This window comes from Drosophila sulfurigaster, chromosome X (genome assembly GCF_023558435.1).
Source record: "Drosophila sulfurigaster albostrigata strain 15112-1811.04 chromosome X, ASM2355843v2, whole genome shotgun sequence".
NCBI classification, from domain to species: domain Eukaryota; kingdom Metazoa; phylum Arthropoda; class Insecta; order Diptera; family Drosophilidae; genus Drosophila; species Drosophila sulfurigaster.
The window spans coordinates 17809854-17830717 of record NC_084885.1 but is presented as its reverse complement, the minus strand read 5'-3'; the positions used below and the strand labels follow the sequence as shown (position 1 = coordinate 17830717).

The window sequence follows — 20864 nt, the reverse complement described above, 5'->3', positions numbered from 1 at the left end:
GTGTTCGTAATCAGACAGACAAATATGCTGCCTCTAAAGATTATTAACCACATGACGTATACGTAATATTCAGGCGCAGCACATTTACACAGACTTTAAAGATGATTTAGAGCGTAGAGGAAATTTTTTAGCAGTGTCACATTTTGCAACCACATAAAATGGCTTCAAATATGATTTGCCACATTACGTATACGTAATTTTTAAAAGATACTTTTAAATGGACAAATATGGTTTAGCAAATTACGTATACGCATTTTTGGATGACAACACAATTAATCAAACAGTTTGATTGTATCCAAGTCGTAATCACAGAAAACAGAACAACATCAGATCCAGAGATATATCTGATATATTGTTTAATAAAGCTATTCTAAAATAAATGTTGGGAATAATAATTTGTGGGTCAAAAATATAATTAAAATACTGTCTAAAATGGCTGAAAAATCGACGTAAGAAACACTTCACTGATTCTAGGCTTTTGAAGCAAAAACTTATTACCATTTATAGTTTAAGTTTGATTAATAAGTCACGTCAAATAGAAAAGTGCTTTGATCTTTAAATACATTTTTCTTTGAGCACTTGTGATTGTTTTGTACATACTTCTGGAATTGTGCAACCTTAGGAAATGTAATTAAAGAGCTAACGAACAAAACTTGGCACCACTGTGCCACAGTGAGGCGAACCAATTTTGAGCAGCTTGCGAGCGTTTGATGAAGTCAATTCGCGTGTTTTTGCGCCTGGAACAGCAAACGCAGCTCGAGCAGGCAAAGCCAAAGCCAAGCAAAGCAAAGCAGTCATCATCAAGCCGAAGAACATCAAGTAGTAAGGAGGGAGAGAAAGCGAGAGAGAGGGAGGGAATGGGAGGTGAGAGGTGAGAGAGAGAGAGAGCAGCTGAGAGCACCTGGGCACTAACTAACTAGTTAAACACTAACAGCTACCATTGTAGCCTGGCTGAAGCACATGCAAATTTTAAAAATGCATTACATTTGAGTGTTTGAATGAATGTTTTGCCTGAATAGCTAAAGTTGAACAGGCGCTGCGACAAGGACGAGAAAGAGAACGAGACTCGAGAAGCGAGAAGCAAGAGGCGTGGTTGAAGACGAAGGCGGTGTAAGATATGAGCAAAAGGGAAATAGTGAAAGCATTTAGGCATGGAAATGAAAGTGCTGCTCTACGTTTTCTATTCATTTTTTTTTAGTTGTTTTTTGTTAGTGCTTTCTCTGTAGTTTCTCCAGTCATTTCTGTTTTGTGTTGGCAGTGATTCAGTGGGGCAGCTAAAAACAAGGCCAGGCTACGACAGGGCAGGTGAATAATGCATGGATTAAGGGCTAGTCCAGCACATATTTACACAGACAGAAAGCGAAAGAGAGAGAGAGGGAGAGAGAGGAAGAGCGAAAGAGAGAGCGAGCACAATGCAATGAACTTTAAACTCGGAAAATGTTTAGGCCAAATGTTTACCCATGTCAAAGCAATGTCCAAAATGAGCAAAGCTAGAAAACTAAAAAAAAAAAGGCCAACTAACGAGTCGAAACCAAAATACCCTACCTCACATACACACACATACGAACACACACACACACACACACACAAACTCGGGGCCACCTTGAATTCATGTTTGTGATGCGTTGACAAAAAGTTGCTGCTGAAAGCCGCAACACAGCAAATACCTTTGATAACATAACTCAATTAACTTATATTGTCAACACGCACACACAGAGCTGTGTGTGTGTATGTTTTAATTTTCATATAAATATGTATTTAAAGTGGCAAGCAAAGCCGCGCAATTAACCAGACAATATATGCGCACAGATATGAATTTTATTTTGTTTTTCATTCGCATCTCTTTCTCTACTTGTTTTTTGTGGCACATTAAATTGGTAAAGTTGATCAACAACAGCTGCTAATTACAAATCAGATTAGTTTCTAATTAATAATTAGCGGCATTATAATGCTGCACTGCATTCTAACGCTGAGACACTTTAATTTCATATTAAATATGAAATATGTATTAAATAAAATAATAATAAAAATAACATTTGAGTTAGCCTGACTGAATTAATGAATTTTATGCGTTTAATATATACAATTGAAATTGTATTTGTTTTTAATAATTCCTAATAATAAGAATACAATTATACTTCAAACATGTCTTTTAAGTTAGCAACTAAAACCAATTTTCTAACACTAAACTAAACTCTTCAATTACACTCTAAGAGTTCTAAAGAGAAAGCTCAAATTCTGAAATAGTAATTAAATGTTTTAAGCACTTTACAAAGCACTTTTCCAACAATGCGTTCTCTCTTCGACATAAATCTCAAATCAATGCAAAGTAATCTCTTAACACTGCTCAGGAACTATCAAAATGAAATAGAATTTCAAAGGTTCTTCAACGACTTCATCCATGAAAGACGAGAAAATTTGGCTGCATTCGAAGTTGTAATCAAAACTAATTAAATTTGCGAACACAATGACGTTATTGCTTGTTACGCTTCAAAAGATTTCAGTGGCATTTGATGGAAAATTCAATAAATTTGTGTGTCGCCAATTACGGGCAGGAGAGAGCACAAAGTGAGAGTACAAAGTGAGGATGCAACACAAAAGGACAACACATCGACGTCTTCAGAAAGAACGTGAAATTCATTCGTTTTGCATTTTGCGTTATGCTTATTATTAACTTGTCGCTGCAATTGCGTAGCAACAGTTATTAAAGCAAAAAGGAAGAGGAGCAGTTGCCTCAGCTGCCCGCAAACCCTACACACAGGACACAACACACACACACACACACACACACACACACAGTTATCTCAACAAAAGTCAAAGCATAGAGAGCGAGAGTATGGTTTTTGGTTTTTGTTTGTTTGTTTACTTCACTTTGCACTTTGCACTGCTTTTGCTCTGCTCTGCTCTGCTTTGCTTTTGTCCTGCGTTGCCACTCGTGATGCTGACTTACGGGCCACGCCCACACACATATATAGTACCACAACCGCCCACCACCGTCTCCCGGTGGCATTGTTTACCCCTTTTACTGCATTGCTCTGTTTGTCTGAGGTTGCAATTCACAACCTCTCTTTCTCTCTCTCTCTCTCTCTCTCTCTATTCAAATGGCATGCGGCAAACAAATTGCGTATACGCAATGTCGTTCAGTGCTCAAAACAAAGTATTTGTCAATCGAAATTGCTGCACACAAATCAGGTGTAAACTTCAAGGGCGGGCCGAGATTGAAGGACATGACAAACAATAGTGTAAATATGCTCGAAAACAAAAGAGCCCGAAGAGCCAGTTGCGGTTTCCTTTGTGACACGTGCAGAATAAACAGCAATAAAGATAAAGCATAAACAATCATGCATTCAAGCCCCGATTGATTACTACTCTGCTGTCATCAGAAAACTATTTGGATTATATAGAAATAAAGCAAAACTTTTTCATATTTATTTTATAGTCTTTTACTTTATTCTATTTACTCGTACTTTTCTGGCTCACACAAATTTCGCAATTCAGTCAGCATATTTTTTGATTTGTGCACTATTTATATATAAGTTGATGGACAATACATAATGCACTTTTTCGTAACTGCTTTGATTATGAAAAATGTTATGCAGCCATCTTTATTCTACAATTTAAGCCAACACACGTTATATTATTAAATAAACGATCTACTCAAAGCTCTTATATATTTCTTTCCCTTCTAAATTTTACTTATTTTCTAATTACTTTCCTATTTCAATATTTGCAGCAATTGTGGAGCATTCACTTGCGTAGTTAATTTTCATAAATTTAATGAAGTTATTAAGTCTATTTGCCACCTATAAGAGTCTATTAAGATTTCAAGCAATATGCAAAACGTGACTTTTGCCACAGCCGTCGACTGAGGCATCATCAACTGATTCAACCAAATGCTGCCACTGTCTGCCTCGACTGCTTGATGAACTGATGGACCGACCCTGTCGTCTGTGTGTGTGTTGGTAAATTTGTAAATTTGTTTGCCTCGGCGCACGAGAAAAGTCAACAAGCCAAAGTTCTTTAAATATCAATAAGCGCGTGGCATTACAAAGCGCAGGAATAAAGTCACAAAAAGGGGGAAAAAAACCAAAACAACCAATATAATAAAATGCAAAAAAAAATCGACAAAAAAAAAAGAAAACAAGGAGGGAAAGCTGACAGCTTTGATTGGATCAATAGGCGTGTATATTTATGGCTCAGTCCAGTGATATACTATATAGTCTCATAAATATTTGCATATTTGGTTAATTGAAATTGATTTTTATGTCGAAAACACAAAAGTCGACTGCATACTTACGGGCGCCAATTCAACTGCAATTGGCCAAAACACAACGGCAAATGGGAAAACAGACAACTGGCAATGACAGAGCAGCGGCAACGGAAGCGAAAGCGGAGACATGGCTAAAGTACAGCGGGTATCTCACCTTGCGGTCACAACTCATGAAAATCAATTTCAATTTTAACTAACGAAAAATATTATTATGCAACAAAGTAGTGTAGGTGAAGGCAGCGGCCAAAAGAAAGTGCAGAACAGAACAACTTGAAGTTAACCGCGAAAGCAACCAAGTTGCTGTTGCTGTTGATGTTGCTGCTTCGTTTGCTTCTTCTGCATGTTATACCCGCTACCCATAGGGGAGAAGGGTATAATAACAGGCACTAGAAGGCATCCATGACCTCATAAAGTACTATTCTTAATCAGCGTCAACAGACTCGACGATCTAGATCTCAGAGACTTTCGAAATCGGGTTAAATTCGATATATTTCGTAATTAATGGTATATTTTGCAAGTAATACTATACCAAATATAGCTCTCGGTAGATTTTAGTATTTTTGCAGTACATTTATTTTAAGAAAAATAACGTTCTGTATTGCGTTCATTCAAAATGGGTAGCTACATATGTATATTTTAGTATTTTGGTATATTAATTTGGAATAATTCAAAAATAATACCATACTGTTTTCAGTTTATCCAAAATGGGTAGATATATCAATATACCAAATAAAGCATTCGGTATATTTAAGTATTTTTACGGCTTGACTATTTGGTATATTTTAAGAATAATACCGCACTCTTGATCGTTTATTCAAAATGGGTAGCTACATATATAATCAATCAATCTATCAAATATACCATTCGGTACGCTTTAGTATTTTGTGGTAATTTGGTATATTTCAAGAATAATACCGCACTGTTTTGCCTCTATTCAAAATGTGTAAACGGGTATCTCACAGTCAAGCACATTCGACTATAGCTTTCTTACTTGTTGTATGTTAGTAGCATAGAAGGAGCAAGAGCGAGGAGGAGGTTGAGGGATTGGACAACCGCAAGAACCGCTCGCCAGGCGCACTCAGCGAACTGCGGCCTGACCTGCTTACTTGAGAGAGCTTTACACACACACACACACACACACACACACACACACACACACACACATACACACAGAGTGGAGCAACGACAACGATTGGGACAATGTGGCAATGTTGGTGGGACAATGTGGCAAACAGTTTGTGTTTGGGTATTTTGTGTTTGCGTGCAACATGCACACACAACACACTTTATACCATATACTATATACTATACTGTAGTCGTTGTCTGGATGATGGTTCGTTCGGTAGTTCAGTGGTTGAGTAAGTGGTTGAGTGCCTGGTGGTGGCATTCGCCCTGTGACGTCAATGAAAACACACACGCACCGCCATCAGTGCAACACTGACAACAATGCAACAAAACACGGAGAAAGAAAAAGAGAAACAACAAGAACAACAACAACTGCAACTACATTGCAATGACAAATGATTAAAAACAAGCGAAAACAAAACGCGACCGCTGGGAAAACTTCAAAGTGAAAGGCAGTTAAATGATGCCCCTAGCGATACAGGCAACAGACAAGCAATCTATTTAAACAAAAAACAAAACGAACAACGAAAAATACAAATAAATAGCACACATTTCAAAAGAAATTGCTTGAAACACATACATGAATAGTTTCAACTACTTATTGGAAGCAAACAGTTTAGACACACTAATTTATTTGCAAAAGCATTCAAAATTGCGAGATTTAAAAAAAAAATTAAAAATTTGTTTAGGCTCATTGATTACATTACAAATTTGATATAAAATAATTTGTTTTATTCTAGGTTTTTTTCTATTATTTTATAATTGACAAATTAATAAAGGTTTATTAAATATTAGCAAGTGTCATAAAAAAATTGTTAATTTAAAAAAAAAATCGTATAAATCATTTTCGACACCCTGATTTATATTAATTTTTCTGACTCTCAGCAGTTTTATCCTCCAAAAAAAATATTTATACTCGTCTGAGAAACATTTTAAAAATTACTATAAGTAATTTTCATCACAAATTGGATTTGCTATCTTTCTCTCTTTCTTTTCTATAACTTTTAACATAATTGAAAAATTTTTAATTTTGTACTAATCTTTTTAAACACATTTCAGATACAATTTTCCTTCTTTTATTTTCTAATTGTAAAATTAAAGAACTACACCAATATTCTAAGAACTATAGAAGCTTCTATTATAGCTAAATTTGAATTATATATTAGCAATTTGTCAAACAGTGAAAAACTTGAATTTTGCATGCAACATAAATTAAGAAAACTTTTTTGCCAATATCGATAAGTCTTAGTTGTATGTGAGACTAACATCTAAGAGAACGTTTTGAGTAATTAAGGCAAAGGGAGCATAAGGAATATGTATGAATGTGTATAAATAATTACGCTAATGTGGCAAAAACTAAAGGAAGTCGCAATTAATTGAACTTGACATGTGAGCGACACTTGCAGATACAATTGTATCTACAATAACGCAGAGCACACGGAATAAATAGAAATTTAATGAAATAGAACAACAACAGCCACAAACTGAAGTGTGCTGTTATCGTTGCTCACAGTGACATCTGGAGAAGGGCTTTAGTCGGCTAATGCCGCCTTGATACACCCATTGATCAATGGCGCTTTACACTCACAACTCGCTTCAACTCGCTTCGTTTGTTTTTTTTGAATACGGCGACGAGTGTTCGTTCCGCTTGCTTAAATCGCCCCACCGTTGACAGTGAGAGATGAGTGCGAGTCGGAGGTGCAGATAATGAATAATGTGATATGTGAATAAATACATATAACTCACACATTCATTTGCAGCTTAACTTGCCATCTCACATCTCGAATAAAATTAAGTAAATATTTTGCATTTACATCAGAAATGGAAATTCATTTTAATGGTAAAATAAATAAATATTCATTTAAATTAAATCCAAAAATCAAGATAGAAATTTATGTATTTATTTCAACTTACTTTTAAGCTATCCAATTCTTCATTCAATTCTCAGCTCATGTTGCGCACTGTAAGTAAAATAATTGACACAAATTATGGAAAAGGCAAACATTTGAAATCTCATTTGAAAACAATCTTTGTATGCAATTAGAATGGTATTTATTTGATTAATTCTTACATCAAAATGAGTGTGTAAACAGACATGTTAACAATTCAACAATCGCACCTTGATATGGCCAATAAGTATCTGTATCTATATATCTGTATCTTTGACTGTTGCTGTAACTGTTGCTGCAAGTTTTATTGTATCTACAATTGTGCGTGTGCGTGTGCATGTGTGTGTGTGTGTGTGTTTGGTATCTACATATGTGTGTGTCAATTTATTTATTTACTCATATATGGCGGCTTTCGAAATCTAGACCAACATTTCAATGCTGCCCGCAGCAAAAGATAAATATAAAAGCAAAACAAAGGCAAATGTAACAAAGTAAGAGCATAGAGCATGCTGCACGACAAACAGCTACCCTGTAATCCGTTTGCACTACGATTTTTATGACACTATTTAAATTTTACAACACTTTACTATAGTTTTGTTGCGGAAATTCTAGCTAGTTGACTAGGTCAACCCAAGCGTACGTATACTTAATATATCGCTCGCATATCTCTATCTGTTTTGTCGCGCTTTATGAGACGCCTGTTTGCTCAGTGTTTTTTTTTGTTTTTTTTTGTTCGTTTCGTTTTTATGGGCTACAGGGTATATAAAAAACAAAACGCCGCTTGATGTTGTGTGTTGTTGCCTTTAGGCTTCGACGGCGGCGTAATTAAAAATTGTTATCAATTTCAATTGTTAATTGTTGTGGCCAGAAAGTAACTGCTACAAACACACAACTACAACTACAACTGCGACTAACTGTGTATCTGTATTTGTATCTTTCTGTGTGTCGGTGTCGATGTGTGTGTGTGTGTGTGTGTTTTTTATGAGTTATGTGGTCAGTTATGAGTACGCATATATTTGTATGTACATATATGAAATACTAAAACGATCAATAGATTAGAGAGCTGCCCAGCTATAAACTTTTAAACACAAACACACAGCATTTAATTTCAGCGCGCACACACAAAGTCCGAAAGTGTTTCACCGCCATCATCGAAATAAAAAAAAAGTACTAAAATATAAAAGCAATTCGTTTTACAATCCGCAAATTATATGAATCAGTTCATAAGTGATTTATTTGGTTTTGCCTAGTTCAAACTAATTATTTGCTGATTGATTTAATACCTCGAATTATTTGCAGTTGTTGCACAAAATGTACAAAATTAACTTGTAACAAGCATTGCGAGCGGAAATTATTCGAAAATTGGGATTAAAAGATGCAACGAGACAGCATTGCATACGTATGTATATCACGCATACGCAACGTGGTCATAGCTTAAGGCTTACTGTGTTTGTGTGCATGCTGCATATGAAATGTATTAAATTTGCCGAGTGTTGATAACTATAAAATTGCCTGCAAACTCTGTGCTTGACATACACAACAGAAGAGCTCCAAAGGACTAAAATGATAGTCTCTGCTTTATTAAAAATAAATAAAGAATTACAAACACACACACACACTTACGTGCACACAGATTCCTCTTCACACACATACTCACGTACACACACACACACTGACAAAAGAGAGGTAGAAAAACACACTGTCATTGTCAACACAAGCCGCAAACTTGAACGCAACGAAAGCTCGAACAAAATCGAGCAAATTGAGCTGCATATTTTCACTAGCCATTTCCGGACTGCATTTTTGTGGCACACAAACACCCAAACACACACACACACATACACACACACACTGGCTCTCTCATAGGTTAAGTTGATAAAAACTAAACAATTGAATAATTTCTTGCTTTAAGGATTACACGGCACATCGCTCACATTTTAATCAATATTCAACGAACGAAAACACAACAGATTGATTTTTGAAGCTCAATCTGCAGTTTGGCACAAATTCAATTTCAATATGCAAAAGCGTAAATAAACCCCGAAACTTGTCTTAATGTTATTACATAATACTTTATAAAATCTCGCAAAGTTTTTTGACTTGCTAATGGACTTTTGAGTGTACTCGAAAAGTATCCATCCATCCATCCATCTATCCATCCATCCATCCACACGCACTGTGTCACACACTCATACAGCCAGCCACAATAAGTTGTTGCAAGGCGAACTTTTTAAATCAATTGATTAAAACATTTTGAAAACCAAAAACCAAGTGACATACATACACACGATATACATATATGTATATGTATATATCGAAATATATATACAAATAGAAATTTACTTGTTGTTGTGCCCATAGAAATTCCTATACTAATAAACAAACAAACAAATAACTTGGAAATGTTTACCCTAGCATGCAACTCTTGGCCAAAGGAAATGATCGGACTTGCGTTGTGTGAAATAAAAAAACACAAAAATATACAAATATTTCCACTTAATGGGTTTCCCATCATTTTCTGTTTCACTTCTCATACATCTAAGCATTTTATTCATTAAGTTCGCTCAGTTTACTTTTTCCTAGTTTGTCATTAGTTTTGTATTTAGTAGTGCAAAGAAAATATTTTTCAATTTTAAGTATCTTCCATTTTAAGTAATAATAAATGTAACAATTTATTTACACTTTTAATATGTGCAATGTTTATTTTTTAACACCAAACATCTAATAAATTGATCTCAAAAGAATACTGTGATCATTACTAAAATAACATCTATCTGCATTTGATATATGTACATATTAGGCAAAAAACATGATCATTTTTCAAGTATTTGCCATTTAATTCACATCATATTTTATATTTTAATACTTCTATATTGTTGATATCTCAATTATTCTATTTATACTAAGAGAAAAAATATACCAAACTCTTAAGAATTTCGTGATCATTTCTACAAGAACTTTTATCTTCGCATCGCTATAAATTGACAGCGATTAAACAATTTATAGTTATTCTCTGACTCTGTTCTTTTATTCTCTATTATTAACTACTATATAATATTTTATATATTTATATACATAACTCATTCATGCTAAATTCATAATCTAATACTTCACATTAATAAGAATGAATAAATAAATGAAATTACAAATATAACCTCTAACAATGCCGAAAATTAGTCTCAAGAATTCAGTAAGAATTTCTACAAAAGCTTTTATCTTCGCATCGTCATAAATTGACAGCACAGAAGTGCCATTAGCAATACAAAAGACAGTTTCACTTGCTAAAAATTCTTTCATTGTTTTCCAGATAAAATTAATCTTGTGGCATGCTATTTATAGTTTGTGTGCCAATCGCTTCCAGTCTTCACACGTGTCTTCTATTAAATTCGACGCTTGGCAACCGCACAACACATGTGATTTCTTTAACGAAGACTTTGCCTTGATCAAAAATAATATATAAAAAAAACTAAAAGTTGCGGTTCTGCGGGTGCCCTTAGATCAAAACGATTGGCATGGCCAACGTTGACGATTGCGACTGCGACTGCGACTGCGAATAAAGCCAAGGTTTCTGCCGATAATCAACAGTGGCAGCTTGTGAATTATAAGTGTCACCCTTTAAACTGATTCCAACTGTCAGACTCTGACGCGAACTGATAATTTGTCGCCTCCTGTTTCAGTTTCAGTTTCAATTTCATTTCAGTTTGTTATATATATATATTTTTTTTTTGTATCGGTTTCAATTTCAGCTGGCACGCGACTCTGCGCATGCGTTGCCCCCAAAAATAAAAAAAAGCCAAAAACAGACAGAAAACGGAAAACAAAAACAAAATGTATCTCATAAATTGCGAGTCATGTCGCGTCGTTTTACGTTTTGGCTTTGGCATTTTTTACGTAGCGCGTTGACAAATTGAGCCAAAATAATAATAAAGCAAGCGTTAAGGTGTTAGAAACTAAACCACACAATAAATAAGTCTGTGTGTGACAATTCACTTCTGGGTTTCAGTCTGGCAACTCTATTGTCTGGTCATTTATAAGCGCTAATTAGCGGATACATTTACAGAATCGAACAGAACAACTTCAATGTCGATTTGCTCGTGTGCTTTATCTAATGAATACCAAGAGAAAAAATGAAACTAATGTCAAATCCCCTTGCGAATTTGTAACAACTTCCCACTCAAAGAACAAAGATCACACATGATGAAGCATTATCTCTTTGGCTTTCGTTCGAATTGTTTTGAAAAACGTTATGCGTTTTATCTTAATACACTTTATCTACTTGCCAAATGCAAAATAATAATAATCTTTTCATAAATAGCACACACACACTCGCACAACAAAAATGTTTAAAAATAGTTTCTCTCACAACTGCCGGCTGCTGTCAAAAAAAAACAAAAACAAAAAGAAAAGATAATTAAATTATATTTTTGCCACACTTGGCCCCAATAAAAGTTGAAAAGAACAAAGCAGCAACGGCACAAAGGTTTTTAACCTGTACATATTATGAACTCAACAACTCAAGAGAGTTAAGATCGACAAGATTATTCACTAGCTAAACACAGCAAAGTTGAACGACTCGCAGATACTCTTAAGACTAAGACAATACAAGACATAATCGTAAACAAAAAAGTATTATTGATCGCTTTCGTTAGGCACTCGCCAGATCAAAGACCTTCGTGAGACGATTATGATTTGAAGACTTTGAAGATCCATTAATCAATTCGATTTTGGGTGCAAAGTTCAGCTCTTCAACCAATATCATTTGCAGAGCTCATTAGGTATTTGCTTGATACGCAAATTGGGCTAACAAATTGCACTTAACACATTTGATGATATAGTAGGAAAAGAAAATAACAGAACTCGCCCAACGTGTGACAAGGTAGCTTGTTATCAGGCAAAGGCACTTCTCATTGTTAACTAGACTAATGAAAATGGGAATGCGAATGCGAATGGGAATCGGAATCGCAATCGCAATGCGTATGAAGAATAAGTGTGGAGAATGTGAATACGAGATTGCGAATGCGAATGAACTGTTTGCCAAAAAAAAAAAAACAAAACCAAAAAAGCAAAAAGGAAAAAACGACGCTCGTAGTTGAACATTCTAAATTTAGAGTCACAAACTTTTTTGACAGTTCATCGAAGCGTTACGCTGATAACTTTATTTTTTGCCCCTCTTTTTCTTTTTGTATTTATTTAGTTTTTTACACACACACACACACACACAAATAGAGATATAAGCATAAGCTTTACCAGTTAACAGTGAGTCTCGAGCTCAGATTGTTTTGCAATTTATGTTGTGCACTTGTCTGCATACAGAGAAGACGCGTCTTCGGCATATCTCCCTTGTTGTAGAATCGCTTGGAATTTCAATTCTTTCTCACTTAACGCGACGCTCAATTGCTCTCTCTCTCTCTCTTTCTGCCTCTTCCTCTCTCAGCACGTGCAAGTTGCACGCTCGCTCTCCCTCTATTTTGCTCTCACTGTTAAGCTCTTTTATGGGCAATGCAAGACTCGTTTGTCACTCACACACACACTCACACACACACACACTTACCAGGCATTGCGTTCAAAGTCCACAAAATTATTACAAAGTGCAAGATGCACTCAAGATACGCAAGTAACTTGATTTAATCTCTGATCTCTGCGAGGATCAACTGCAAACATTATCAAATTCACAGTCAATGAGACAGACTTCAATTTCATAAAATATTAATAATGTTTTGAACTATAATTTAGCATTTATTTATTTATTTTACTATTATTTTCATATCATATTAATAATGTTTACAACTATAATTTAGTTCAATTTTTATTTAACTTTCAGTGAAGAGTCTTCCATTTTTTTTTAATAAAATTGCATTACAGAATTAACATTATTTCAGAAAATAAGATATTTAAGATATAGTATTTAGTAAGCAAATCCATCAAATCGTAATATAATACAAATATTTTAAGCTATAAAGTATCCCGCATAAAATAAAAAATATGCTCATTAATTTGACACTCGAAATCTGAATTCAAAGTTTAACTTTTTTGAATTAAAAGTTTTTTAATGCAAAATGTTTTTTTTTTCTCATTTAAGGTAGCAGCTGAAATTCTTTTTATTCTTATTGCAATGGAATACAAAATTAAAAGCTTTACTTTAATATTAAATGAATAATATTTTAATCTAAAATGTATATACAAATTTGATTTTAATTTTGTGAGATGAAACAAATTTATTTGGCACCCTAATTATTAATATTTAAAATTGAAATTTTTTCTGCTTTTTCTGAACTTAAGAAATGTTAGGAATTGCAATATTAGTGTATTCACATTTAAATTAAATTAATAATTAATTGCACATATAAAATCAGGAAATTTCTATTCATTTTTCTAGAAAAGATTTCGAAAAAATTATTTCAATGCTAAGTGAACGATGTACGTCATTAATGTGATTGATTTGACACAAGTTTGACAAACAATTTGTTGCGCTTAAATGGAAAGTTTTTTCCATTTCAACGTAATCAGCTGATTGAGAGCGATGATGACAATCAGTTGTAAGCTTTGGACTCGAGAGTGCATTTGAAAACTAAACCAACTCAGCTGAATCATTTGCAAGATCAACAATGACAATGAGCAATAGCAACAGCAACAGCAGCTGACTAATAAGTCCAAAATGCGCACTATTAAGCCTCTTGATTATTAGTTATTTGAGGCATTATTATTGCTATTACAATGCCATCACCCGTGCCTAGTACTTTCCAGTCATTTGAGCTGCTTTCGGTGGTCTCTTATCAACGATTGGCGACAGTTTTTTATTTATTTATTTGTTGTTGTTTCTGTTACTGTTGCTGTTACTCGGGTATTTTCATTACGTAGCATTGATAGGGAAGAACATGGCAAATGAGCAGCTATATAGTATGCGATCGAAGCGTAATCAAAAGTGAAAGCCAACCGTCCACCCTCCCAAGTCCAAGCCCCCAAAGTTCATGAACAAAAAAAAAAAAACTCGGACAACAAGAACAAATGTGCAGCAAGAGGTTGAGGTGAACTTTTGCTTCTCTATATATCAGATTCGGTATTGGAATGAATTGGAGTATACTCTCTCTCTCTCTCTCTCTCTCTCTGCATTCTCAGAGTTAATTACGTAGCTCTTGACCATATAATCGAGTACTCATGGAAATGCGTTTCGAATGCGTTTGCACACCTTATCAATTCTTTTGCGTTTTATTACACTCTATTCTAGTTGTTTTTCTTCTACTTCCCCCTACACCTTTATTATTATTACACACACACTTTTTTTTTTTTATTCTTCGTTTATTTTCTTATAATGTCGTTGTTTGATTTCTCCTTTTTTTTTGTAAATTTTGTTGTCGAGTTTGTTTGGTGATGCAGAGACACAAAAATAGCAGAGACGAAGCGAACCGGTTGTAAAAACTTGGTGGGCAAGGCACGGGAAAATATCTTGTGAGTAGTAATCGAGTCGAACTATGCGGCAACAGGTCTACATTGTAGCGATCTTTGTTTGCTATTAAAAGAAAAAAACAACAACAGCAGGGAGAACACAACAAAAAAGAAAAAGAGAAAAAAAACAACAAAACCAAAAGTGGTTTGCTCCAGTCCCCAACTTTGGTGGTGCCTGTTCTTTGCCCCGCTTAAGGTCGTCTGTAGAACGGAACCCAAAGACGACAGCGAGAGATAAGAAGAAGCAGCAACAGCAGCAGCAACTGGCTAAACAGCCAGTTCAATACGGAAAGATCATCATCATGATCATCGTGATCAACATGCAGCGACACTCTCCCAACGTCATCATCGCAAACATTGATGACGCCGCTCAAGAATGTGCCAACCTCATCCTCCCATCTTGCATACACACACTTACACACACACACACACACTCACACATACAGAGACCAAGAACAAGTTTCGCTCAGTTTTGCGATCGTGTTGTGTACTGTCAAGATCGTTCATAAACAGACCAAGATCGAATCGAATGCTATGGGTTGGGTTCTGGCCTGGGTTGGGTTTTCATTTTTTTCTTTAGTTTTCGTTTTTGAGGAGTTTGTTGCACATGCAACACCAACTGACAACTGGTAACTGGCTTACAGGTTCATGTAGTCGAATGTTATACGTGAGCGCAGTTGCTTAGTACATGCTGTGCCAAAAGGTAGTGAAGATCAGGTTTCGTTTAGGGATTATCATCATCTTCGCAAAGAAAGTTAAGCGAACCAAAACCAAATCAAACCAAACCAAACCAAGCAAGCAACCTGAACGCAAACCTATCAAATTTGTATTTTTAATTTAATAAAATGTTAATATTTGTGATCAACAGAATATCATTAGAATAACTATTCACTGACAGTTCTAAATCCAAAAAGAACATTAAAAACATCTAAAAAAAAAAAAAAAATCCCCTAATCCTCTTTTAGCAACACAACATTTTAATAGCTGTTTAACTGATTATTAAAAACATATATAAGTTTGTTAATTTTCAGCAAATTCTTTTACTAAGTAGTATATTTTGTAGCCTTCAAATATGGTCTTCATTCAGTTTCAGAATATCTTTTTAGATATATGTACTTATTTAAAAAAAAAAAGTATTTTATATTGACATTTCTTTCTTTCTTCTTATCTAATATTGTAGAAGTAATTACATTATTTCTAAAATATATGTACACAAAATTTTTGCATATCCATAATTAAATAATCGAAAGCAAAAATCTAAATTCTTAACTATTTGATTTAGCAGGCACAAACAACGCCCGCACAATGCGCTTTTTGTTTTTTGCTTTTTCGGTGCTTAAGTGTTTCATTGTTTATACAATTTTTCGTAGTTAACAAAACATTAAAAATGCCAAATACAAAAAAACAAAACAAAAAAGAAACAATTTTAAATATACAACGACAACAACAGAAATATATTAACAACAAATACAAAAACCAAAAACAAAACAAAAAAGGAGGAAAAAACAAAAACTACACAAACAATATAATGTTATTAGTATTACTAAGTAATATTTCGACAATTTTTGTTTGTTCTGCATACCCTGTGTTTATTGGAATGCAACTAAAGGGTATCGAAGCTAAACTGTCAAGCCTTAAATGAAGTAGTATAAGCTTGTATAAAAATTATATTTCTGCAATAATATAAATTTATTATGTTTGAGAAGCAATTGTAGGGTATCTATCAGTTCCACCTTAAAGCTTTTTCAGCTGCCATTGCGGCAAATTTTGTTGCGTTGAAATGCAAACAACACATGAATTTTTATTTACTATTCTCATTCCCATTCCAATTCTCATTACCATTCCAATTCCCATTCCCAATCCCAAACCCAATCCCATTCTCATTTCCATTTCCCAATCCCTAGTTCTATACTCATTCTTATATATGTATATACTATGAGCACCGATGAATCGGATGATATTGTGTGTGATAGCGATGCCAATTCAGAAGCCCACATACGACTGCTGATTCACAGATCAACGACGACAGTCTTTGAGCAGTTGTTTCCACTCTAAAATACCCACATTTTAGTAGTTGACCTACATAATTACGTACGATAGAAAACAATGAAATGAAAATATCATTTACACTTAAATTACAAAAAAAAAACTATTCCATTTGTGTATATACCACCAATATCATCTATCAATTGATAAGAATACGTTCTTTTTTTATTTGTTTCAACTCGCATTTCCAATTCCACTTAAAAGAGAAAAAGAAAACAAGTTGTTCCACTGCGTTTCGTATTTGGAATTTTTTTCGAATTTTGTATTTTAATGATAGGACAACAACGATGGATGGGTCTCTAACATTCGACTATCGTATATTGTATCTTTTCTTTGGCGTTTTCTGTTGTCATTCTCAGCGTTTATTTTCTGAGTCTTGCGGTGCCTGGGACAGTTATAATTGTTTTTAATATCCCAGGCTAGCTGTCAGGTTGCAAGTTTCCGCTGAAAACTTGGTCGTTGCTGTTGCTGTTGCTACTGTTTGCTGCTGCTGTTGTCGTTGTTGCCACTATAATTTATGATTGGAAAACTATCCGGCATTTCCTTCGATGCGTTCGTTGCCTTTTGCATATTCATGAGACTCGCAAAATGCCCCGATAGATTCGAACTTGCTTACAAATGAGTTATTCACACACACACACACACGAATACGCATACGCACACACACTCATACACACACACACACAATTGCATGCATGCTGTTAAATTGTTGCTGTTGTTTGTAATTTTAATAACACTTAACAAACGCCTTGGTCTTGGTATGAAAATTGTTGATAAATTATGGATCTGATAATTGCTGGTTGTGGTTGTTTGTTGTTGTTGTTGTTATTGTTGTTGTTGTTGCTATTGCTGTTGAAATAAGTGCTTGTTGTTGTTCTCGTGGCGTTTCTTAGTGGCGCCAAAGACATAACATTGTTGCTTTTTTTTCTGCCTCTCTGCCTCTTTTTTCTGCTGCCTTCATAATCATCCTCAACCAGTTGTTAGCTACTCTATTCAATTTAACTGGTTACCTAAAACAATTTTATGCGTATTTAATTATATACATTTCAAATTGACTTGATATAGGCATTCAAGTCGAGTGCGTATTCTAAAATAAACATATTATTATCTAGCGAAACAGATGGAAAATGTGAAACGGGGCTATATTTATTTATTTAGCGATGAATGGTGCTTTGGATATAAAGTTTACTAAATGAACGCATTGAATGAATGTGTAATCAAAGTTTTTTAACATAAATAACAAAAAATTTAACGCAATTTTTAAATAAATTTATTTAAAAAAAAATATACAATGAAATATAACCGAAAAGTTATCGTAATAATATGAAATTAATAAATAACAGATTATTAAACAAAGAAATTAAATTTCAATCAGCTCAAGCATAAGTAAATAAAGTATACGTAAAAAAAATATTTATTTAGAACTTAAACTCTCGGAAATGCAATCGAAAATCTAAGTAAACACACAAATTGCGATGGAAAATTTCATTCAATGCGAAAAGTGTTTTTCCACAGCATATTTTATATGCATATATTTTTTTTTGGGTAATTGCAATAAATAGAGCTAACTGCGAGGCGAAAATTCAGGTCTTGTGTTAATCATAATTCAAGGATTTCACTCAATTGTCCGACTAAAGCAAAGATCAGATCGGATCGGATCAGAGCAGATCAGCCCTTAGCCAGTTTATGGCGGTATTCGTGAGTAATTTTGGTATTCTTCTTCTGAGGGGTCTGGACAAATGATGCAAACTATCTCAACTGGTCACACAACGGGGTGTGGGTGTTTGTATTTTGTTCCTGTTTTTTTTTTGGGGGACGATGATGGGTTCGGCTGGGGCAGTGGGACAGTTAGTACTCGTAGTACGAGTACTATATCATTATCTAATAGCTGCGCAAAACGAATTCAACGACAAGTTGTTGAACTGCGCCTTTCAACTAAGAGGCGGGCGAAGGCCTCCGGGGCTCGAGAGCTCCACGGCTCGTCACTTTATCGCACGGGTATCGTGCATAAACTCGTAAAGTCGTTGATTCAAGAGAGCGACAAGTGCGTGTGTGTGTGTGTGTGTGTGTGTGTTAGTGTCTGTGTCTGTGTGTGTGTTAAAATCAAGTAAACGTGTCAATCACAAACGTCTTAGAAGTGTCAACAGCGCAAACCAGCGTAAGAAATACAACACACAAGAAGCAATATGACGATGATAATAAGACAAGTATCGTATATAACTACACATGTAATAGCAATAATAAGAGTCGGCAAGCGACAGCGACAACGACTACGACATCAACAACAATAATAACGATAATCATTTAGATAAACACTATACAGTTAGCTTTAACACTGATTTAATACTCTCATTAAGCAGCCAATCAGCAAATAAAGAACATTTACATTTTTTTATTTTAATTATTTTAAGATTTTTTGTGATTCACTTTAACTTTAACTTTAACTTTAACTTTAACTTTAACTTTAACTTTAACTTTAACTTTAACTTTAACTTTAACTTTAACTTTAACTTTAACTTTAACTTTAACTTTAACTTTAACTTTAACTTTAACTTTAACTTTAACTTTAACTTTAACTTTAACTTTAACTTTAACTTTAACTTTAACTTTAACTTTAACTTTAACTTTAACTTTAACTTTAACTTTAACTTTAACTTTAACTTTAACTTTAACTTTAACTTTAACTTTAACTTTAACTTTAAGTTTAACTTCAACTTTAACTTTAACTTTAACTTTAACTTTAACTTTAACTTTAACTTTAACTTTAACTTTAACTTTAACTTTAACTTTAACTTTAACTTTAACTTTAACTTTAACTTTAACTTTAACTTTAACTTTAACTTTAACTTTAACTTTAACTTTAACTTTAACTTTAACTTTAACTTTAACTTTAACTTTAACTTTAACTTTAACTTTAACTTTAACTTTAACTTTAACTTTAACTTTAATTTTAACTTTAAGTTTAAGTTTAACTTTAACTTTAAGTTTAAGTTTAAGTTTAACTTTAACTTTAACTTTAACTTTAACTTTAACATTAACTTTAACTTTAATTTTAACTTTAACTTTAACTTTAATTTTAACTTTAACTTTAACTTTAACTTTAACTTTAACTTTAACTTTAACTTTAACTTTAACTTTAACTTTAACTTTAACTTTAACTTTAACTTTAACTTTAACTTTAACTTTAACTTTAACTTTAACTTTAACTTTAACTTTAACTTTAACTTTAACTTTAACTTTAACTTTAACTTTAACTTTAACTTTAACTTTAACTTTAACTTTAACTTTAACTTTAACTTTAACTTTAAGTTTAACTTTAAATTTAACTTTAACTTTAACTTTAATTTTAATTTTAATTTTAACTTTAATTTTAACTTTAACTTTAACTTTAACTTTAACTTTAATTTTAACTTTAACTTTAACTTTAACTTTAACTTTAACTTTAACTTTAACTTTAACTTTAACTTTAACTTTAACTTTAACTTTAACTTTAACTTTAACTTTAACTTTAACTTTAACTTTAACTTTAACTTTAACTTTAACTTTAACTTTAACTTTAACTTTAACTTTAATTTTAATTTTAACTTTAACATTAACTTTAACACAAATCGATATCACAATGATCTATGTATATCTTGGGTCAACTCATTTAATTTATCTACGCAAAATCATTATTTGACAATTATTAAGAATTTAGATAAGACCAACGTATAATTTGAGAGTTCATAAAAGAAGTACACAAATGTCTTTTGGTCAAATAAAATGCCGAATTCTGGCAGAATAAACTGATACGTATGTACTCAGATAGATTATTTGGTTATTCAGATAGGACGCATTTATATACATGAGCATATAGTATACTATATAGAGAGTGCAAGCACTGGTTAAGCTCAAAGCAAATTGAACAATTTAATCGAAATATTTGCCAAGCAAATCCCGGTGACAGCATCCCAGGCAGACACTGTGTGTGTTCTTGAGTAGATGGCTCGCATTTTTGGAATGCTTTTCGAGTACAACTACATACTTAACTATGAGTACTACTCGTAAATATTTGGCGCTTGGCACGTGGGTGGCCGGCAAATGCGGAAGCG

The 20864-nt window shown here is 33.6% G+C and overlaps 1 protein-coding gene across 1 annotated transcript in view; it reads right to left on the bottom strand.

Annotated features, from left to right (window-relative positions):
* LOC133847439 (high affinity cGMP-specific 3',5'-cyclic phosphodiesterase 9A) overlaps positions 1 to 20864 on the bottom strand; it is a 140201-nt gene that overhangs the window by 116121 nt on the left and 3216 nt on the right. The window contains 1 exon segment of the mRNA XM_062282478.1: positions 7310 to 7356. The gene's annotated coding sequence lies outside the window, so the exon portion shown is untranslated.